The sequence below is a fragment of the Cydia splendana genome, chromosome 14 (genome assembly GCF_910591565.1).
Source record: "Cydia splendana chromosome 14, ilCydSple1.2, whole genome shotgun sequence".
NCBI classification, from domain to species: Eukaryota; Metazoa; Arthropoda; class Insecta; order Lepidoptera; family Tortricidae; genus Cydia; species Cydia splendana.
Genome location: NC_085973.1, coordinates 1,980,776 through 1,997,713, shown reverse-complemented (window position 1 = coordinate 1,997,713; position 16,938 = coordinate 1,980,776).

Sequence of the window (16,938 nt, the reverse complement as noted above, 5' to 3'; positions counted from 1 at the left end):
GGCTGCTCTAAGTAAATATGCACCTATTTACACCAGCTACCATACATCAAGTATTTTTATATAGGTACCTACTCAGTCATACAATCCATAAGGCAGTTTCCATCGTAAAACTTCGTTTACTGCTAATAGATTATGGTTGGGTAAACTTGTCCTATAATTGACCAATAAAATGTCTATAATTATTTAATTGAGGGCACTACACTACAATTGGAAAACTATGGGAAAGAATATGTTGGCAATTGGTTTTAAATGGTTTGATAAAAAAATTGTAGGCGATTTTTAATTTGGGCTCGAATTATTTTTCGTTAGATTCGGATAAAATTTTGCTTGTTTTGATGAGCTCCTCATCATGGGAGCAATAAAAAGTAGCAATAAAGGCCCAATTGGGGGCAATAAAAAGTAAACGTAATTTTCCATTAAATTGCGAAAATTTCATATATACTTACGTTTTCGTTTGCTCTTAAACATAACCTACGAAAATTAACAATATAATAAAAATCAGCTCATCAAGGCGATTATCAATCAGATATTATTTAGTTGCTTTATTACTTTAATTAGTAATACCTACTTATTATAATAGTAAAAAAAAATACATATTACTTCGAACGTTACCTAAATAAATGAAAAAAGCCTTTTTGTCCCTAAATTTACGTATGTGCTCCGCTGTTGTCCTTTCTGGAAACATCAAAATTTATTGTCGCCCATAGATGATTTGATCAAAATTAGTTTAGAGACGATTCTAAACATTCAGCTAAGTGAGCCTTCCTGGTCTCAAGCGTCCCTCCCCATTCGGTTTGGAGGTTTAGGAATTCGCAAAATTTCCAGTGTGGCTTCCCCAGCCTTTTTGGCGTCCACTCATAGCACGTCTGGTCTCATAGGAAATATCTTAAGGGCTTTGCCCACAAACTGTGAGATTGCGGGCTTTGAGGACGCCAAAAATGCTTTTAAAATTGCTTGCCCAGGCAAACAATTTCCAGACAACCCAAATTCACAAAGGAGTTGGGATAATGTTTACTGTGATTTAACTTACAATACTCTCCTAAACAACTGTACAGGTCCAGACCGCGCGAGGCTTTTGGCGGTCGGAGCCCGGGAAGCCGGTTACTGGCTACATGCCCATCCTTCGCCCAATACTGGTACTTTCTTGGATCCGGCCTCCCTTAGACTGGCGACTGGTTTGCGACTCGGGGTTTCGGTGTGTACGCCACACATATGCTCTTGTGGCACGGACGTGGACCGACTGGGACACCACGGATTATCTTGTCAAAAAAGTGCAGGCCGTTTTTCGAGACATGCGTCGCTTAATGACATAGTCCGTCGGTCTCTTGCCACCATCAATGTGCCTGCTCTTCTTGAGCCGACTGGCATTATCAGAGATGATGGCAAGAGGCCCGATGGAGTGTCCTTAGTTCCTTGGAGCTTGGGACGGATGTTGGTGTGGGATGCTACCTGCGTAGACACACTGGCACCGTCCCACCTCCAACGGACTACTGTAAAAGCGGGCGGAGCGGCGGAAAGCGCCGAAATTCTAAAACGTAACAAATATAAGAGCCTCGGTAGAGAGTACCATTTTGTACCATTTGGTGTTGAAACTCTAGGTCCATGGGGTCCCAGCGCGCATAAGTTGTTCGCAGAAATCGCGAAGCGTCTGGTTGACGTAACTGGTGACCGAAGAGCTGGCGGCTACCTCGCACAACGTATCAGCATTGCGATACAGCGAGGAAATGCCGCCAGCATCCTTGGTACAATGCCTCAAGGGCCTATTTTAGATTTAAGCTAGTTATTAATTTCGTTTAGTAGTACCACTGTATATATATTGTATGTAAATAAATGTTTTATTTTAATGAAAAAATAGATACTAATACGTCCAATCTCGGGTTAAATTATACAGGGTGACATTAATGTTCTGATACAAATCCACATTGTAATACTTACGTAACTACGTAGTTTATATAATTAATACTATATCTCACTACATAATAGTAGTCAACTATATATGTATGAATTAAACCGTAAATATTTCCTAATTAAACTGTGCTGGCCCACAATTTTAATGAACTAATTATATTAAAAGACCGGTCTTTATTATGAGGAACATAAAAAGTGCTCATATGAAGTATGTCATTCATTAAACTGAAGAAAAATGACATATTTACCATTAGGGCCCTCTGGGAATGCACTAAGCGCCCGCAGGGCTAGTTTTTGTTAGGATTTTTTGAATTACATATAACTCTAGACAAAACCAACTTAGCTTTACCGATTAAAAACTATGTTGCACGTTAGATGAAACCTTAAGTGTATTGTGATTAGGTTTAAGGTTTTATAGTTACGTGTACGAGTATTTTTGTTACGTCGTTACTACTTCAGCTAATGTCCAATTAGCGCAAACACTAGGTTTTCTTCAATGAAGAGAGTTTCTGTTATTTCTTTCGCGGATCTGCTTTATTCTCAAACGTCCAATCACGTCTTTTGCTTCTTCGTAGCGTTGGCCGGCCGGCGGTTAGTAGCATTACGAGAATTTTTGGAAACTTTCATGAGAAAATTCTCATGCAAGACTGAACCCTCGATCTCCGGATTGAAAGTCGCACACCTTACCACTAGCTAGGCTATCAAAGCTTCTCTTTTAAACGTAAAATGCTAAATTCACTTATATAATAGATATTTTATCGAAAACTTTTTAACTGCGTATGCACTTGCAATGCAAGTGCGTGCATCGATAACAATTGAATTGGTATTACATTGGTTTCTGAATTCAGTCTCTGTTTCATAGTAAGTAAACGAACTCATGAATGAAGTCAGTTGGAATGGAACACAAGTTTCAAGCTTTTTTCTCGTTTCCTTCAATACTATTATGACTTAAGTCTCTACAAAATGTATCAAAGTTACGACATATTACCATTGTGTAGTTTTGTAGTTAATTAGGTAACAGGATGGTCATTATCGCGGATAGATGGTCTATACATAAAAGAAAACGTGTTGTTGGCGTAATTAAGGCTTTTTGTGTTAAGATTTATTTTCAGAGTTACCTAGTGCAAAAGATTTTTTAACCTCAAAAATTATGTTCATCAATAAACATTTATTGGAACCATCCAATTATTCCGTGGAATCATCAGAGTGTAAGAAAAGTACATTTTTAAAATCCTTATTAATCTTCTTATGCCACAAATTCATAAATTAAGGTACTTAAGTATGTTTTACTATTCTGGAATAATAACAAATTCAAGAATGCTTGGAAAAAATATTCATGGTACTCAGCAGGTCTCTTGGACTTCAATTTATTACAAAGTAACCTCGGCTCTGTAAAATTTGTGTGTGAAACTGATACTTACTTCATTTCATCATACCATTATATGCTTTATTACCACGTACGTAACATTCTAAATTGCATCGATTTACTTAAATCGTTAATTTTGATGTGAGCAGTTTCTTAGCTAAAACAGGGTCCGTACCGCGTAACCGCGTTATATTTTCCCTCATGTTTTTTTCTAGTGAACTATAAGTCAAGAGATTAGAGTTTAGATTCGATCAGAATGATAAGATTCAATGGTAATGTTATCGTGGTTGTTAGCAGGTTGGTTCCATCCTTTATATGGGAAATCTGCTTCATTCAAATGCGTGTAGGGAGCCAGGCCTCAGTAATATGCACTGCAATGAGTAATGATTGACGGCCTAGAAAGGTTTTGTTTATATTAGACAAGGCCTTTGAGGTCCCCTATTTTTGTAAGTAGGCCGAGATCAGATCAGAGAGAGATAGAGGCAGATCGCTTTCTTTGGTTGTACAATGATATCTGGCCATTGATTGTTGGACATACAGGGTGAGGTGTTCAAATAGAATGGGTTGAAAATAACATTTACGCCACAATGATAGTTACAGGCTTCCAAGGAATATTGACATAGGAATATCAGTTGCATCCTCACTATCCTTAGCAACTGCTTCGGAATCCAAGGTCCGTAAGGTCCGAGATAGTTTGAATCATGGGAAAGCGAATATCGAAATAAGTAATACGTATTTGTAAGTATTTTCTCTGTAATGAATGCATTAAGAATGGTAATAAAATATGGAATATTGTGTATTATAAATTCCTTTTAAGTACTGTTTATAAAATAAGGCGTGTTAATGGCGTTTGGTTCGTAAATCCGACGCCAGATAATAATGTAATTAAACTAAAAGTTTATGTTTATCCTTATAAGTATCGCATTTTGGTTGTATAATTAATAAATCCTTAAAAGTACTTTACAACACCTAGCTAACTGCAAGCACTAACAAGCTATGACATAATACAGCTTTCAGCTTTTAAACTTATTTTAATAAACACATCGCGGCTTTTTAAGATAACGATCCATAACCGCAGTTAATACGTACAAATCGTCTATATTTCACGTTCCCTGCTAAAACCATATACGGTATATGTCATGACCAACTTAACTGCGTAGTTTATAAAATTACATCTAAACATAATAGCTTACAAGTGGCGCTCAGTTCAACGGCAAATGTATGTTTGTAAATTTGTTGTGATATAAACAGGCTACTGTGTGATCGTGTATTGAGTCACACATGATATCACATAATCTTTAATAATATTTTGAAGGATTTGTAGGCCTCGTTCTATGAAATGATTAGTTATGTCATTTTTATATGGCTAACTGGCAAAAGGAGGGTAATGTAAGCTTTAGTTAAAATGAGTACTTGTCGGCAGATTAGTAAGTCGTTTGATGATTTGGAATGTGTACACTGTTAGTAATATCATTAAGAATACCTAATATAGTCAGACCAAGAAAAGTCTGCAGAGATTTGGACAGCACACGCAGTGTAAATGTTATTATATACGTCATAATTTCATAGAAGTTTGACGCTTAAAATAACGCTTGCACTGCGTGTGCTGTCAAAATCTCTGCAGACTTTTCTTAGTCTAACTCTAATTGTTAATGTTTTCAAGAATGCTGAATTTATTTGATTATTTCTGTTATTCCTCTGTACCTATATCATTCGGTTTAACATAAGTACCTACCCAAGTTTTCATAATGTAGGTACATTTATAATTTATATATCATTAACATATTTTAAATAAGTATAGATATGTATTAGGAAAAATGTAGTAGGTAGGTATATTATATTACTAAAGCCTAAATAAAATGAGGAAAGTATCTTATTCGAGTTCATCCTGTATATACGATTCAAAGGTTTAAGTAAGTATAAATCATTAAAATATTTTTGCTCATTCTAACCATAGGAAATATAATTTAAAGAAATTAATAAAATAACTTTACCAATTCATAACTGAACATTGCCATGTCGCAAGACAAAATTCGCCATTTACTTTAGAAGTCGGGTGAAAAACATACTCCCGCGATAATTGAACTTAGTTGCATTGCATCAGGCTTATAGTTAACTAAGCAGCAAGTGTGATAAACGAGGTTTGTTTAGATATAAGCTACCGTAAACATAGGTTATTTCTAAGTGGTTGCGCTAATATCTTGATTACGCTAAATTAATCGTCATTACATCGTTATAAACTCGCCGTCTTGACGAGATTCTCCATGTAATGCGAAAATGGCGAAACTGTATAGTTTTTGCTCTAAATAGGTGTATCACGTCGGTAGCTAGTAAGCATACTACCCGCCTGATGGTAAGCGGTTACCGTGACTTATGGAAAGGTGCAACTTTGAGCGACGTAACACGTAATAGAGGCTAGCTCTCCCTCTCCACGGAAATAGGTATGCAATTTATAGAGTAACGAAATCCCTCTAGTTAGTATGCCATACTATCATTATTAATTAATCTGGGCGCCTGGCAGCTGTCTAGCGGTGGGTGTGGGAGTGGATGGGCAACAAAGTGGTTGTAAAATCAATTGAAGGTGTGCAATTTATAGAGCTCTGTGTTTGGTGTGATATAATAGCTAATTATGTATTTAATTCAAATATAACAATGCCAGGCGTTTTATTTGGGGGAAAAGTAGTGCCAGGCGATGAAAATACACAATCACTTGTGCGCGATATCCTCTTAAGAGTTCCTTATTGACCACGGAACCCTAAAAATAGGCAAAACCACAGTGAAACAGTTTTTCTTTCCCACGCCGACTTAGATTTCTAATTGAGCAAAGCAAACTTGTGCCAACCGCCATTATGTACGATATGGTCATGCATTCGAACATTTATAAAGAAATACAATATGATCTATTGATCGTGAGCTTTGGTACACGACGTGTCATGCTTAAATTCATACAAATGCACCCCTCAAAGTCCTTTCTAACCTTTAAAGCTTAAGTTATAAGGACTACATTGGAGTATTTTCTAATTTTGGAGCGGTAAAACGAAGTTGGTAGTTACAGGGTATGTCCACCTGTATCGTCGTATTAGGAGTTGTTAGTTATTGATTGGGAAACAGGCCTAGACCCGATTCTGAGGATTCTGGACTGTATTTAGAGCCTTCGTGTCATGTCAATCAATTGAAGAGACAAGTAATCTACATTTGGCAAAGTACCGAACAACAACTTAGATAGATACCTACGCTTAGTGTTAATATTAGGTACACACCTTCAAAAATTCTAAACACAAACTTTTTTTATCGTAAAGCTTTCAGAGTTTGAATAGTGAGACTAAAATAGTCGCGCACTATGTGGTTTAGAAGGAGTTTCCTCCGTGGACGCTTCCGCTGAGGAATGAGCTCCCTGCCGAGGTTTTCTCGAGGGACTACTAAGGAATTCTTCAAATAATCGACCAAGAGCATGTCGGGCCATGCTCAGTGTAGGGTTTCGTAGTTACCATTCTGTAGAATATGGCCAAACGGGGGCTATTAGTACCCTAAGTATCATGTACATTACAAGCACCTTTGCAGCGCTTTGTACGTCTTTTTACTAAGAAAAGAATATTTTTTGCAATAACTTAAAAACAACTGGACCGATCATGTTCGCTATAGTTTTCATTGAAAGTATTTATCAAGATTTTATTTCACGATGTTTTTCATATTTTTTGGACCCATGGTTCAAAGTTAGAGGGGGGGGGGACATTATTTTTCTTTCAGAGCGATTATTTCCGAAAATATTAACTTTATCAAAAAATGTTTGTTGAAGACCCTTATTCGTTTTGTAAGACCTTTACAACGATACCCCACACTGTAGGGTTGAAGCGAAAAAAAAATTGACACCCCCACTTTACGTGTAGGGGTGGTACCTCTACCCTAAAAAAAATATTTTATATTTTATTGTACGACTTTGTCGGAATTATTGGTTTATATAACCATGCCAAATTGCAGTTTTCTAATACTAACGATCACGGAGCAAAGCCTCGGACAGACAGACAGACATGGCGAAACTATAAGGGTTTCTAGTTGACTACGAAACCCTAAAAAGGAGTGTAAGTACAGGTTTTTAAAGGGTCCGAAATGCGCATTATGCTACGCAAGTGTTCGTAAAGGATGTGTCTCACGTTAGACCGGGCCGTGGCCGGCCGGAGCTTCCGGAGCTTCGTTTTCTATGGAAAGCACCACGTGATCACCGATCAGCCGTCATAAATGACATGTCGGACGCTTCGGCCCGGGCACGCCCCGGTCTAGCGTGAGTCATCCTTAACATGAATAAATGCATGATATTAATTAATTTCAGTCAGAAATTTAATTTGGTAGTTATTGGGGTAAATATTTATGAAATCTCACGGGAAGTAGAATCGATTGACATCTTCCAAAAAATTAATTCATGTAGCTAATTGTTACACTGATGTGATATTAGTGCGCATGTCATGTCGCCCTCAGGTGACAGGTCAGGCTGCGTCGGCGCCGCAAATCTAGGTGAGGGTTAGGACATTTTTCTCACACTACGCGCGCCGGGCGGCGCCCGCGGGGCTCCTCGCTAAGGCTGTGTGCGCATGCGACGATGTGGTATACCGTCAAGTAGGCATATAAGTAAAGGATGACTCATGTTAGACCGGGCCGTGTCCGGACCGGAGCTTCCGGCGCTTACTTTTCTATGACATGACAGGTGATCACGTGATGCTTTCCATAGAAAACGACGCGCCGGAAGCTCCGGCCCGGACACGGCCCGGTCTAACGTGGGTCATCCTTAAGGCGGCCAAATTATCGATATCTACACATCCTTATTTCCACGGTACCAAAGGTATAGATTCGGAACAACCTTGCACCATAGCATTTGCAAAGACAACGTGTGGCAATGTCATCATTGCCTTGTTTCTATGACTTCTATGTCCAATTTTGTTCATACCTGAAATACCTGAATAAACTACAGTGTCGTGTAGCACAGAGGGCTTAGCCAAGATGCCAATCGTTTGCACCGTAGCGAACGAAACGCTTATGATTATGATTCTCTGGCGCACTAAAATGGATGAGTGATATATATATGTATTAGAGACATTACCGTTTTATTCGCTACGGCGCAAACAATTGGACGTGGTATCTTGGCAAGGCCCTCAGATGAGTAACTCGAGGCACAATTCCCGTGTAGTCATTGTAGAGCTCAAGTCAGACATTCTAGTTCCTTGATTTGTTGATGTAAACAAGCCCTTACAAATGTAGAGTCGTTGCCGGCATTTGATAAGTGCAACCATCAAACATTATCGGCTACGGATCGCCGCGGGATTCCAGCAAGCAAAAACTTGTACAAACCGTATCGACACCATTAGGAATACTTTGTATTAATACTACTTATTAGGCAGCAGAAGTAGAACGGGCGAGTTGTTCAAATGAACTGAACAAAACAGTCGATGAAGCCCCGCTTCGCGGGAATTGCGGGGTTTCTGTTATTCCGCACTACTAAGGGACACAAGATAATTAACGCAACAATCCTGAGTGCGTAGACAACATGCCAATCGTTAACACTCCGTAACGAACAACAATCAAAACACAATTGTCACTGTCGCACTAATATGGAAGATTGATAGAGAGAGAGATGTTCCCAGAGTCAAAAACAGGAATATACCTAGCTACCATAAACAAAGACATGAAAGATGCAATTGTCACATCTGAGATAACCTGGGACAGAGCGTCCTGGCGAAGAAGGACTAGGAGAGCCGACCCCAAGTAATGGGATAAGGCTAGGCGGAGAGAGATATCTAGAGAGAGAGATGACTTACGCTATTAACAATTGGGTCGGTTGGCAATTTGGCATGTTGTCTACGAGACGATAAAAGTGCAGCCAGCATATCCGTGCTGGTCAAATAATCTGTCCTACCCACAATCATATAAATTGACATAATATTTTTAATTAGGTACATTTTTAAACCAAAACGGCTAAATTTGAACGCATCCATACTGTTTAATTCTATATTGAGGCATTTTTCAGTGTGGGAGTTTCTCAATACGCGAAATGCAAGGCCGTGTGACGTCACTTTTGTTAAAAATAATAAGGTTGTAAGTGCAAAGTAAAGCCTATACGTGGCTGTGCCCTTTTAAGTGTGAGTGCGTATGGAGATGACCACGTAGGACGACCTTTATGCCAGAACCAGGCGATTTGGGTTCCGTAAGACAATACGATCGAGTACATAGTACAGTCGAAAGTTTTAATTTATGACCTGTAAGGCATTTTTGGCTTAAAATGGATTTTTTGGGCATTTTTGGGAATTTTAAAATTTTTACTTTAATAGTTATTTATAATCAATAGGTAATAGTACGACATAAAATAATAGAAATTAAATAAATTCCTCATGTTTAAAAGCATTTTACGTCAAAAATGTGACAGTTACGTAGGAAGTGGCGCCATCAATAATTTTCTATAATTTCTTGGCGGACTATAAGTAAATCTGATCAGGCACTGATACAAACGAAAAAGCTAAACTCTACCTAGTCTACTCGTACCTACTATTGTTCTACTTATTTGATTAAAAATAATACTAAGCTATTTGAAAAAAAAAAACGAAAGTAAAGAACCCTACACACTGCCCGACTCTCTCTTGGCCGGTTCGTACATCCCACACAAGTGATTTTGGGACATCATAAATTGCCGGACAGCGCAAATGTCGTGGGTGCAACGTTGCGTGCAGTCCGAATTTTATGGCTCCTCTACACGATGGGCCAACGCTGGCCACTCCAAGGGACGCATTTATGCGTTAGAGGGAGCAAGTGATATTGCTATCTCATTCTACCGCATGGCTGCGTCCCTTGGAGTGGCCGGCGTTGGCCCATCGTGTAGAGGCGCCATTAGGTAGCGCGATCAATGCAGTCTTGACCTCAGTATGGAAGCTATGGAACGAAGGTACCGGGTTCGGTCCGAGGCTTCCGACACTTCGTTTTGTGTGACTATTGATCTGTGATTATTTCTATAGAAAACTGAAGTGTTAGACGCCTCGGCCCGGGGCCCGGGCCCGGACCGTTCTAGCATGAGTCATCTTGAAGGGTAATTTTGACTTCACCTGCTTAGTTACTTCTGCTGACTTTACATTTGAATAGCATTAATGTGAAGTTGTATGATCTGGTTTGAGACGATATCTCTATGACCTCATTCTTCATTGACTTATTTTTCTCGGAAATGCATTAAATGTCTGTGCCTTGCTCAAATTAGTTTTTACGTAGGTACAATGCACAAGTTTTATTTTCCTCATTGATAATCACCATCAATATGGGTGATCCGTTAACCTCTTGTTTGTGTGTGATAAGAAAAGAATCTGGCCCCAATTTCACCACGGTGACAGGTGCGACAATTGTAAAATCACTGTTGCTGACGTCACAGGCATCCATGGGCTACTGTTACCACTTACCATCGGGCGGGCCGTATTCCTGTTTGCCACCATCATTGTATTATTTAAAAAAACTTTATTATATCGGAAAAAAACAGATATTTCTTTTGCGAAGTTTCTGACAATTGTCAAGATTTAGAAGAATTGTAGGTAATTCTTGACAGGTAATGAAGTTATATGTCGGAATTTCGTGACAATTGTAGTGTTTCTTGTGACAATTGTTATAAACTTAGCAAGAGAAATATCTGTTTTTTTCCGATATAATAAAGTTTTTTTTAATAAAACAATTATGGTGGCAAACAGGAATACGGCCCGCCCGATGGTAAGCGGTAACCGTAGCCCATGGATGCCTGTGACGTCAGCAACAGTGATGTTTTACAATTGTCGCACCTGTCACCGTGGTGAAATTGGAGCCTGATCGAATTTATGGTCATCTTTTTGTTTTAGAGAAAGATTTCTTCTGCTCTATACAGCACAAACGAGGTTTGAATTTGAACGCACGATTTTTGTAAGTACAGTCGAAAGTTTTAATTTATGACCTATTTTGTACCTTTTCACAGTGACAATAGTATGAGGTAACGCTAGAGGCGTTATTCATATTGATTGTCACTGTGACAAGGTACGAAATGGGTCATAAAACTAATAAATTATATTAATACTTTCGACCGTACCAGTACCACCACACACACATACATAATAATATATTGTTTTACGAAGTTAGCTTATATACTCCCGTGTTTCTTAATTTTACAACATATTGTAATTTATATAGTACTTACAAATTTAAGGATATAAATTACAGCTAAAAATTAAAACCGAAAAATTATACAAACCAAACTGCGCTCCCTGCCATTCCCGGTGCCGTGCCGGTGCGAAGGTGTCGATGAAGCTCGTAGCATTTCGACGCTGGATTACCAGAGTTTGCACCAGAAACGACTCGGAGCGACGGTGTCTCCCTTCTGCCGGAGACGACGGCCTAACTCGCGTGTCGTTCTTGTGCAAAAGGCCCCTTAATCCAGAATACACGTCCATATTTCTGTACAATGCATTTATAGGAGTATGACGCTTCGCGTTATCTTTAGTGTTCGACCAAAACCGAAGGTTAGGTTTTCTCTTAGTTTTGGTCGAAACATGTTTTTTTGCCGAAACTGGAACTTCGGTCAACTACCTCCTTTAATCCTTTCGGATAAGTCCTTCATACTCTTTACGACACAAAAAGAAGTCGGGTAGACATACAGGTATAATAAACGAGAGAGCTAACTACGCTAAGTTATCAATAATAGTCATAATTTCTTCACCAGCCCACACGCCGCGCCGATACGGCCTTAAGTGAATCAGCAAATGACGAATCTGAGTTATTTGATGACTATTGTTTCATTTAATAGATAAGTAGGTAGGTACCTATATTTTATGAACCTTTAAAGGGGCCCACTGATTAACAGTCCGCCGGACGGTATCGGCCTGTCAGTTAGAACAAAATTTTGACAGTTCCGAACAACTGACAGGCCGATACCGTCCGGCGGACTGTTAATCAGTGGGCCCCTTAATAAGCTTGGAATATTGGTGAAGAGCCTTAAGTTAAACACCGGTGGTAGGCTAAATACACTTAAGACCCATGTAAATGTACATATAATTCATCATTAATAATTTATGCATGTCGTTGGGTTTAGGAGAGCGTATCATCGGCGATTGTATAGTTTGTCAAAGGACTGTCTCAGACAAAGACAGAGAGAATCAAACACAGACAGAGAAGAATCATACTATCTTTGGCTTACACTAGTACTAGCACTGCACCCAAAAGAAAAGGATGAGTATAGTTTTTTTGTTCTTATTTAGGGTCCAGGCGGAAACAGTGACTCAGCGCGAACAGTGGCTCAGTCGTCCAAATATCGCCTCTCTCGTGTTGAATTAGGTTGAGTGAGCAACTGTACACGGCCTTTTTCTACCGAGCCATTGTTCCCTCCTTGACCCTACTGACAAATTTGGTTTGATCAACTATATGTGAGCTGCTTTTTGGCCGCGTGAGTCTTAAAATAATTCCGTACCTATAAATTATAGTAACAGCACCAGTCATGGGACATTTAAGAGGAAATTTGGAGTATTTATGATATTTCCCTTGTACATGTAAATGGTCTTCCGCTTAGCGTGTTAAAAGATGAAAGTCCTATCCGCCTTTCATGTTTTAGGCGTGTTGTATCAAAGATACTGCAATGAGTTTCCACATAATTAACAAATTAAAACTATGCTTTTTTTCTCCAGTCATGGACACCAAAGCTCCAGTAATGGGCCCCCGGTAATGGACGTGGATCCAGTAATGGGCCCCCTATAATGGACATTGCTCTATCAGTATAAAATATTGAAATGGGGAATAAGTTATGGCAAAAAAATCAATTTTTGGTATAAGCTTTTATTGCTGAATGTATTTTTCTTTCCACAGCCAATTATTATTGTATTAGATTTATCGAGACAATTCTAATATACCCAAACACAATTAGTTAGGGTTTATTGCGATAAAGTTCCCATGGCCACCTCCTGTCTCCATCATCAGATCAAGTCCATGTTATCATAATATTGCATTATCATCCGATTTGCATACTTAATTACGTACTTACACAAAATTTCAACTGAATCGGAAATCGAAAAGTGGGTCAAATTCAGCTACCAAGATTTGACCCACACTAACTAACAAGGCAAGTTAAATAAAAGTTTGGAAAAACGATATTAATTTATCCTAAGTCCGAGAATACCTCCTGGTTGACATATTTCGTAACTCCATTTTACTTCTGTATTGTTTAAAACATGAAATTATGGCATGGCAAGCATCATTATGTCAATTGTCCCATCATAGGAGGTATGCAGTTTTACAGCTCCTATAATGGTATTGGGCCAATTACCACTATTTTTTTACATCTGTGGAGTCACAACATAGTGTGTTGTATACCTTATCTCATGGTTAATGCAATTAACAAAACACATTCTAGTTTTCATCAAGTATTAATTAATTAAAATTTAATAAATTAACTCACCTCTCTTAGCGAAGTTGTTAAGAATTTTTAGTGATATTTTTTTTCAGTGGCACGACAACTTTTGAGTTGACGCACATTTCTTAAAAAATAACCGAATTTAATAAAAATTCAAACATAATCAGCTCTAGGACTCTTATTTATGATAAAAATATATCCAGTGTTTATAAACTACTTTTATATACTTATTTTAGAGGAATTGTGGTTTTTTGTCCCATTACTGGTTCCGTGTCCATTATAGGGTATACTACTATACGAGTATTTTCTTTTTATTGGACTGAAATGAGGTGACAAACTACATTTCTCTTTCTAATCGACACTACTAAACACACACAATATGAATGTCTTTGTGGCTATAATTATCCTGGTGAAGCTATCCCCCCTCCCCCCCAGATCTCCCACAAGGCTAAAGCTCATAATAGCTTTGCCTCTCGCGTTTGACAAAATTAACCCTTAGAAAATAAGACAAAAATACACCAGTTCACGAGTTCAACAAACTTCCTTGTTTTGCTTAAAACGTCTAAAGTTTTAGAAACTTTTTAGCCGACTTCAGAAAGGAGGATTTCGCATTCGTCTTAGTTTTATTTCTTAAGTTTTTTGTATGTTCCTCCAATTTTTCTATCTATTTTTCGGCTAAAATGGCTGCAGTAAGTACTAATTTTGGGAAATTCTTTTTTGTTTGAATGGACCCATTATTTTCAGTGTTATCATGGAATCATTTTGCACAGTTACTTATAAAAGCAAATAATTTACGCAATCATATATTAGGTAGGTAGGCATACCTAATATTTCTGAATTCAATACTTCCAATAATAGTAGTCGACAATCTTGTACCTTCTCGCTCCGCGATTGTTGCGCCGTTTAGCCACTTGACCGTCCGACGATAGCATAGTATCCGATAAAAATATGCTCTTAACCGTCCGCGGGAACCTTACTATCCAAAGGGGTGGAAGAAAGAATTGATTTCAGAGCCATCTAACGGAATATTTCGGCATTATTTCCTAATTCTCTTGATGGGACAACGTAGCCTAACAAAATAGTTAGCTCTAAAAAAATTTAGATGGCAGTGTAATTATAATTTTTGTAGAAAATTGTGAATGCGCTGCACGGGGCGTGCGTCGCTAAATAAAAACCGGGCAAGTGCGAGTCGGACTCGCGCACGAAGGGTTCCGTACCATAATGCAAAAAAAAAAACAAAAAAAAAAGCAAAAAAAAAACGGTCACCCATCCAAATACTGACCACTCCCGACGTTGCTTAACTTTGGTCAAAAATCACGTTTGTTGTATGGGAGCCCCATTTAAATCTTTATTTTATTCTGTTTTTAGTATTTGTTGTTATAGCGGCAACAGAAATACATCATCTGTGAAAATTTCAACTGTCTAGCTATCACGGTTCGTGAGATACAGCCTGGTGACAGACGGACGGACGGACGGACGGACGGACGGACGGACGGACAGCGAAGTCTTAGTAATAGGGTCCCGTTTTACCCTTTGGGTACGGAACCCTAAAAAACCCGGACGGTTGACAGGAAAACAGTCTCGCGGGCCGGACGGTTGAGTGGTTAGGGTCCTGGCTAAATTGGTTGTTCAATACTTACGCTATAGAGTCTCCGATTTTCGGCAAAATCCGATAGGAAACAGCTTTATGTCCGCGCAATAAGCGCGAAAAAGCCGTCGACACGTCGGCAGGTGCCGGCCGATGCGAGCCGAGCCGAACAACGACTTTTTCGCTCTTATTGCATAGACATAAAGCTTTTTCCTATCGGGTTTTGCCGATTCCGCGTCGACATATTTGGGGGAACCCTTAGCAAGAATCCTAAATAGCATAACAATCCCGTGTGGTGAGTATTAGTGGCTGTACATAGTAGATTGTAGATCTAGTGCTTTCGGTAACATAGAAGACAAATAAGTCGCTTAACTTCAAACTCGGGTAAATCCATCTGTCAGATTATACGATTTTGGTATTAAGAAAAGGTAATAGGGTAGATATTTGCTGAAAGGGTCGAATGGATTTACCCGAGTTTGAAGTTAAGCGACACAAATGAGAACGCTAAATCTGTGTATGACCCAGGTACATGTAGGCTTATTTTAAATACCTACGTACATATATGTTGTCAAGCTCCCCTACCCGCAATCAACTGTTTCAACACACTGCCCTTTTTAGGCACACAATCGGTCTCGATTTGGCGACGTCTATAGCATAATCAAAGCTCTGCCTGACGGACGGCATTATGCATAAGCATAACTGTCAACGTGAGCAAAATCAAAATAAAATGAGCAAGTTTCGCGGCCGTTTTAGTAATGTGTCATGTCATTTAATCACATAATTCAGAGAACTGTCATGGATGCCGTATTTGGCGGGAAAGCAATGCGCTTAAGCCAAAATGGACATGGGCCGGGATACCACTCGTTGGTTCTTTATTGCATGACACCGCGTTGCATAAGTTTTGCATTTTTATCCTAATGTATATATGTATTTTTGCTTACGTCATGAGTATGAGCCGTGTTATGTTATTTTATTCCTGTTTTGCTTTAACGGGACACGATAATGTAAGAATAATGTGAATTTTATCCTTGTTTTATCTGTAACATATTTGGTTTTTTGTGTGGTTAATGTCCGTTATACGATTTGGATGGTCTTTGATGGTATATATATATACGTATCTACACTAGGGTATGCCTCCGCAGTTTTATCAACTGCACAGGTAAAACGGAACGTGTGTGGCATTCGACTGTGCAGTTTCCTATAGTTTCCCTGTGTAGTTAAACTGTACAGGGAGAACTGCGCAGGCGTTCTCTATAGTGTGTATGGCCAGCTTAATACAGTCACATGTGCGGTGCCGATCTTTTAGAAACCTGTATTACCTACTTCTTTTTGTCCCCGGTTTGTACTCCATCGAAAAAACCTCGAGAGGAAATTCCTCTGAAGCCGTACAGTGCACGACCACATAGCGCTACTTGCATCATCCCACTATCTCGGGGTTAACCGGTTAACACCGTTAACCCAGTGTCAAATTGTACTGGTAAACATGGTAACTCCAGGTTTAACCGGTTAACCCCGGGTCAGTGAATGGTGCAAGTATACGACTGCATTTCCACTGAGGCGGAGATGGGAGGAGCATTGGGTTGTAATACTTGTAATCCACATCTCTTCTCCGCTCCTCTGAACTACAACCAATGCTATTGGTTGATGCCCGCCCGTTTTCAAAAATTTTGATTTTATTTGTAACTAAAT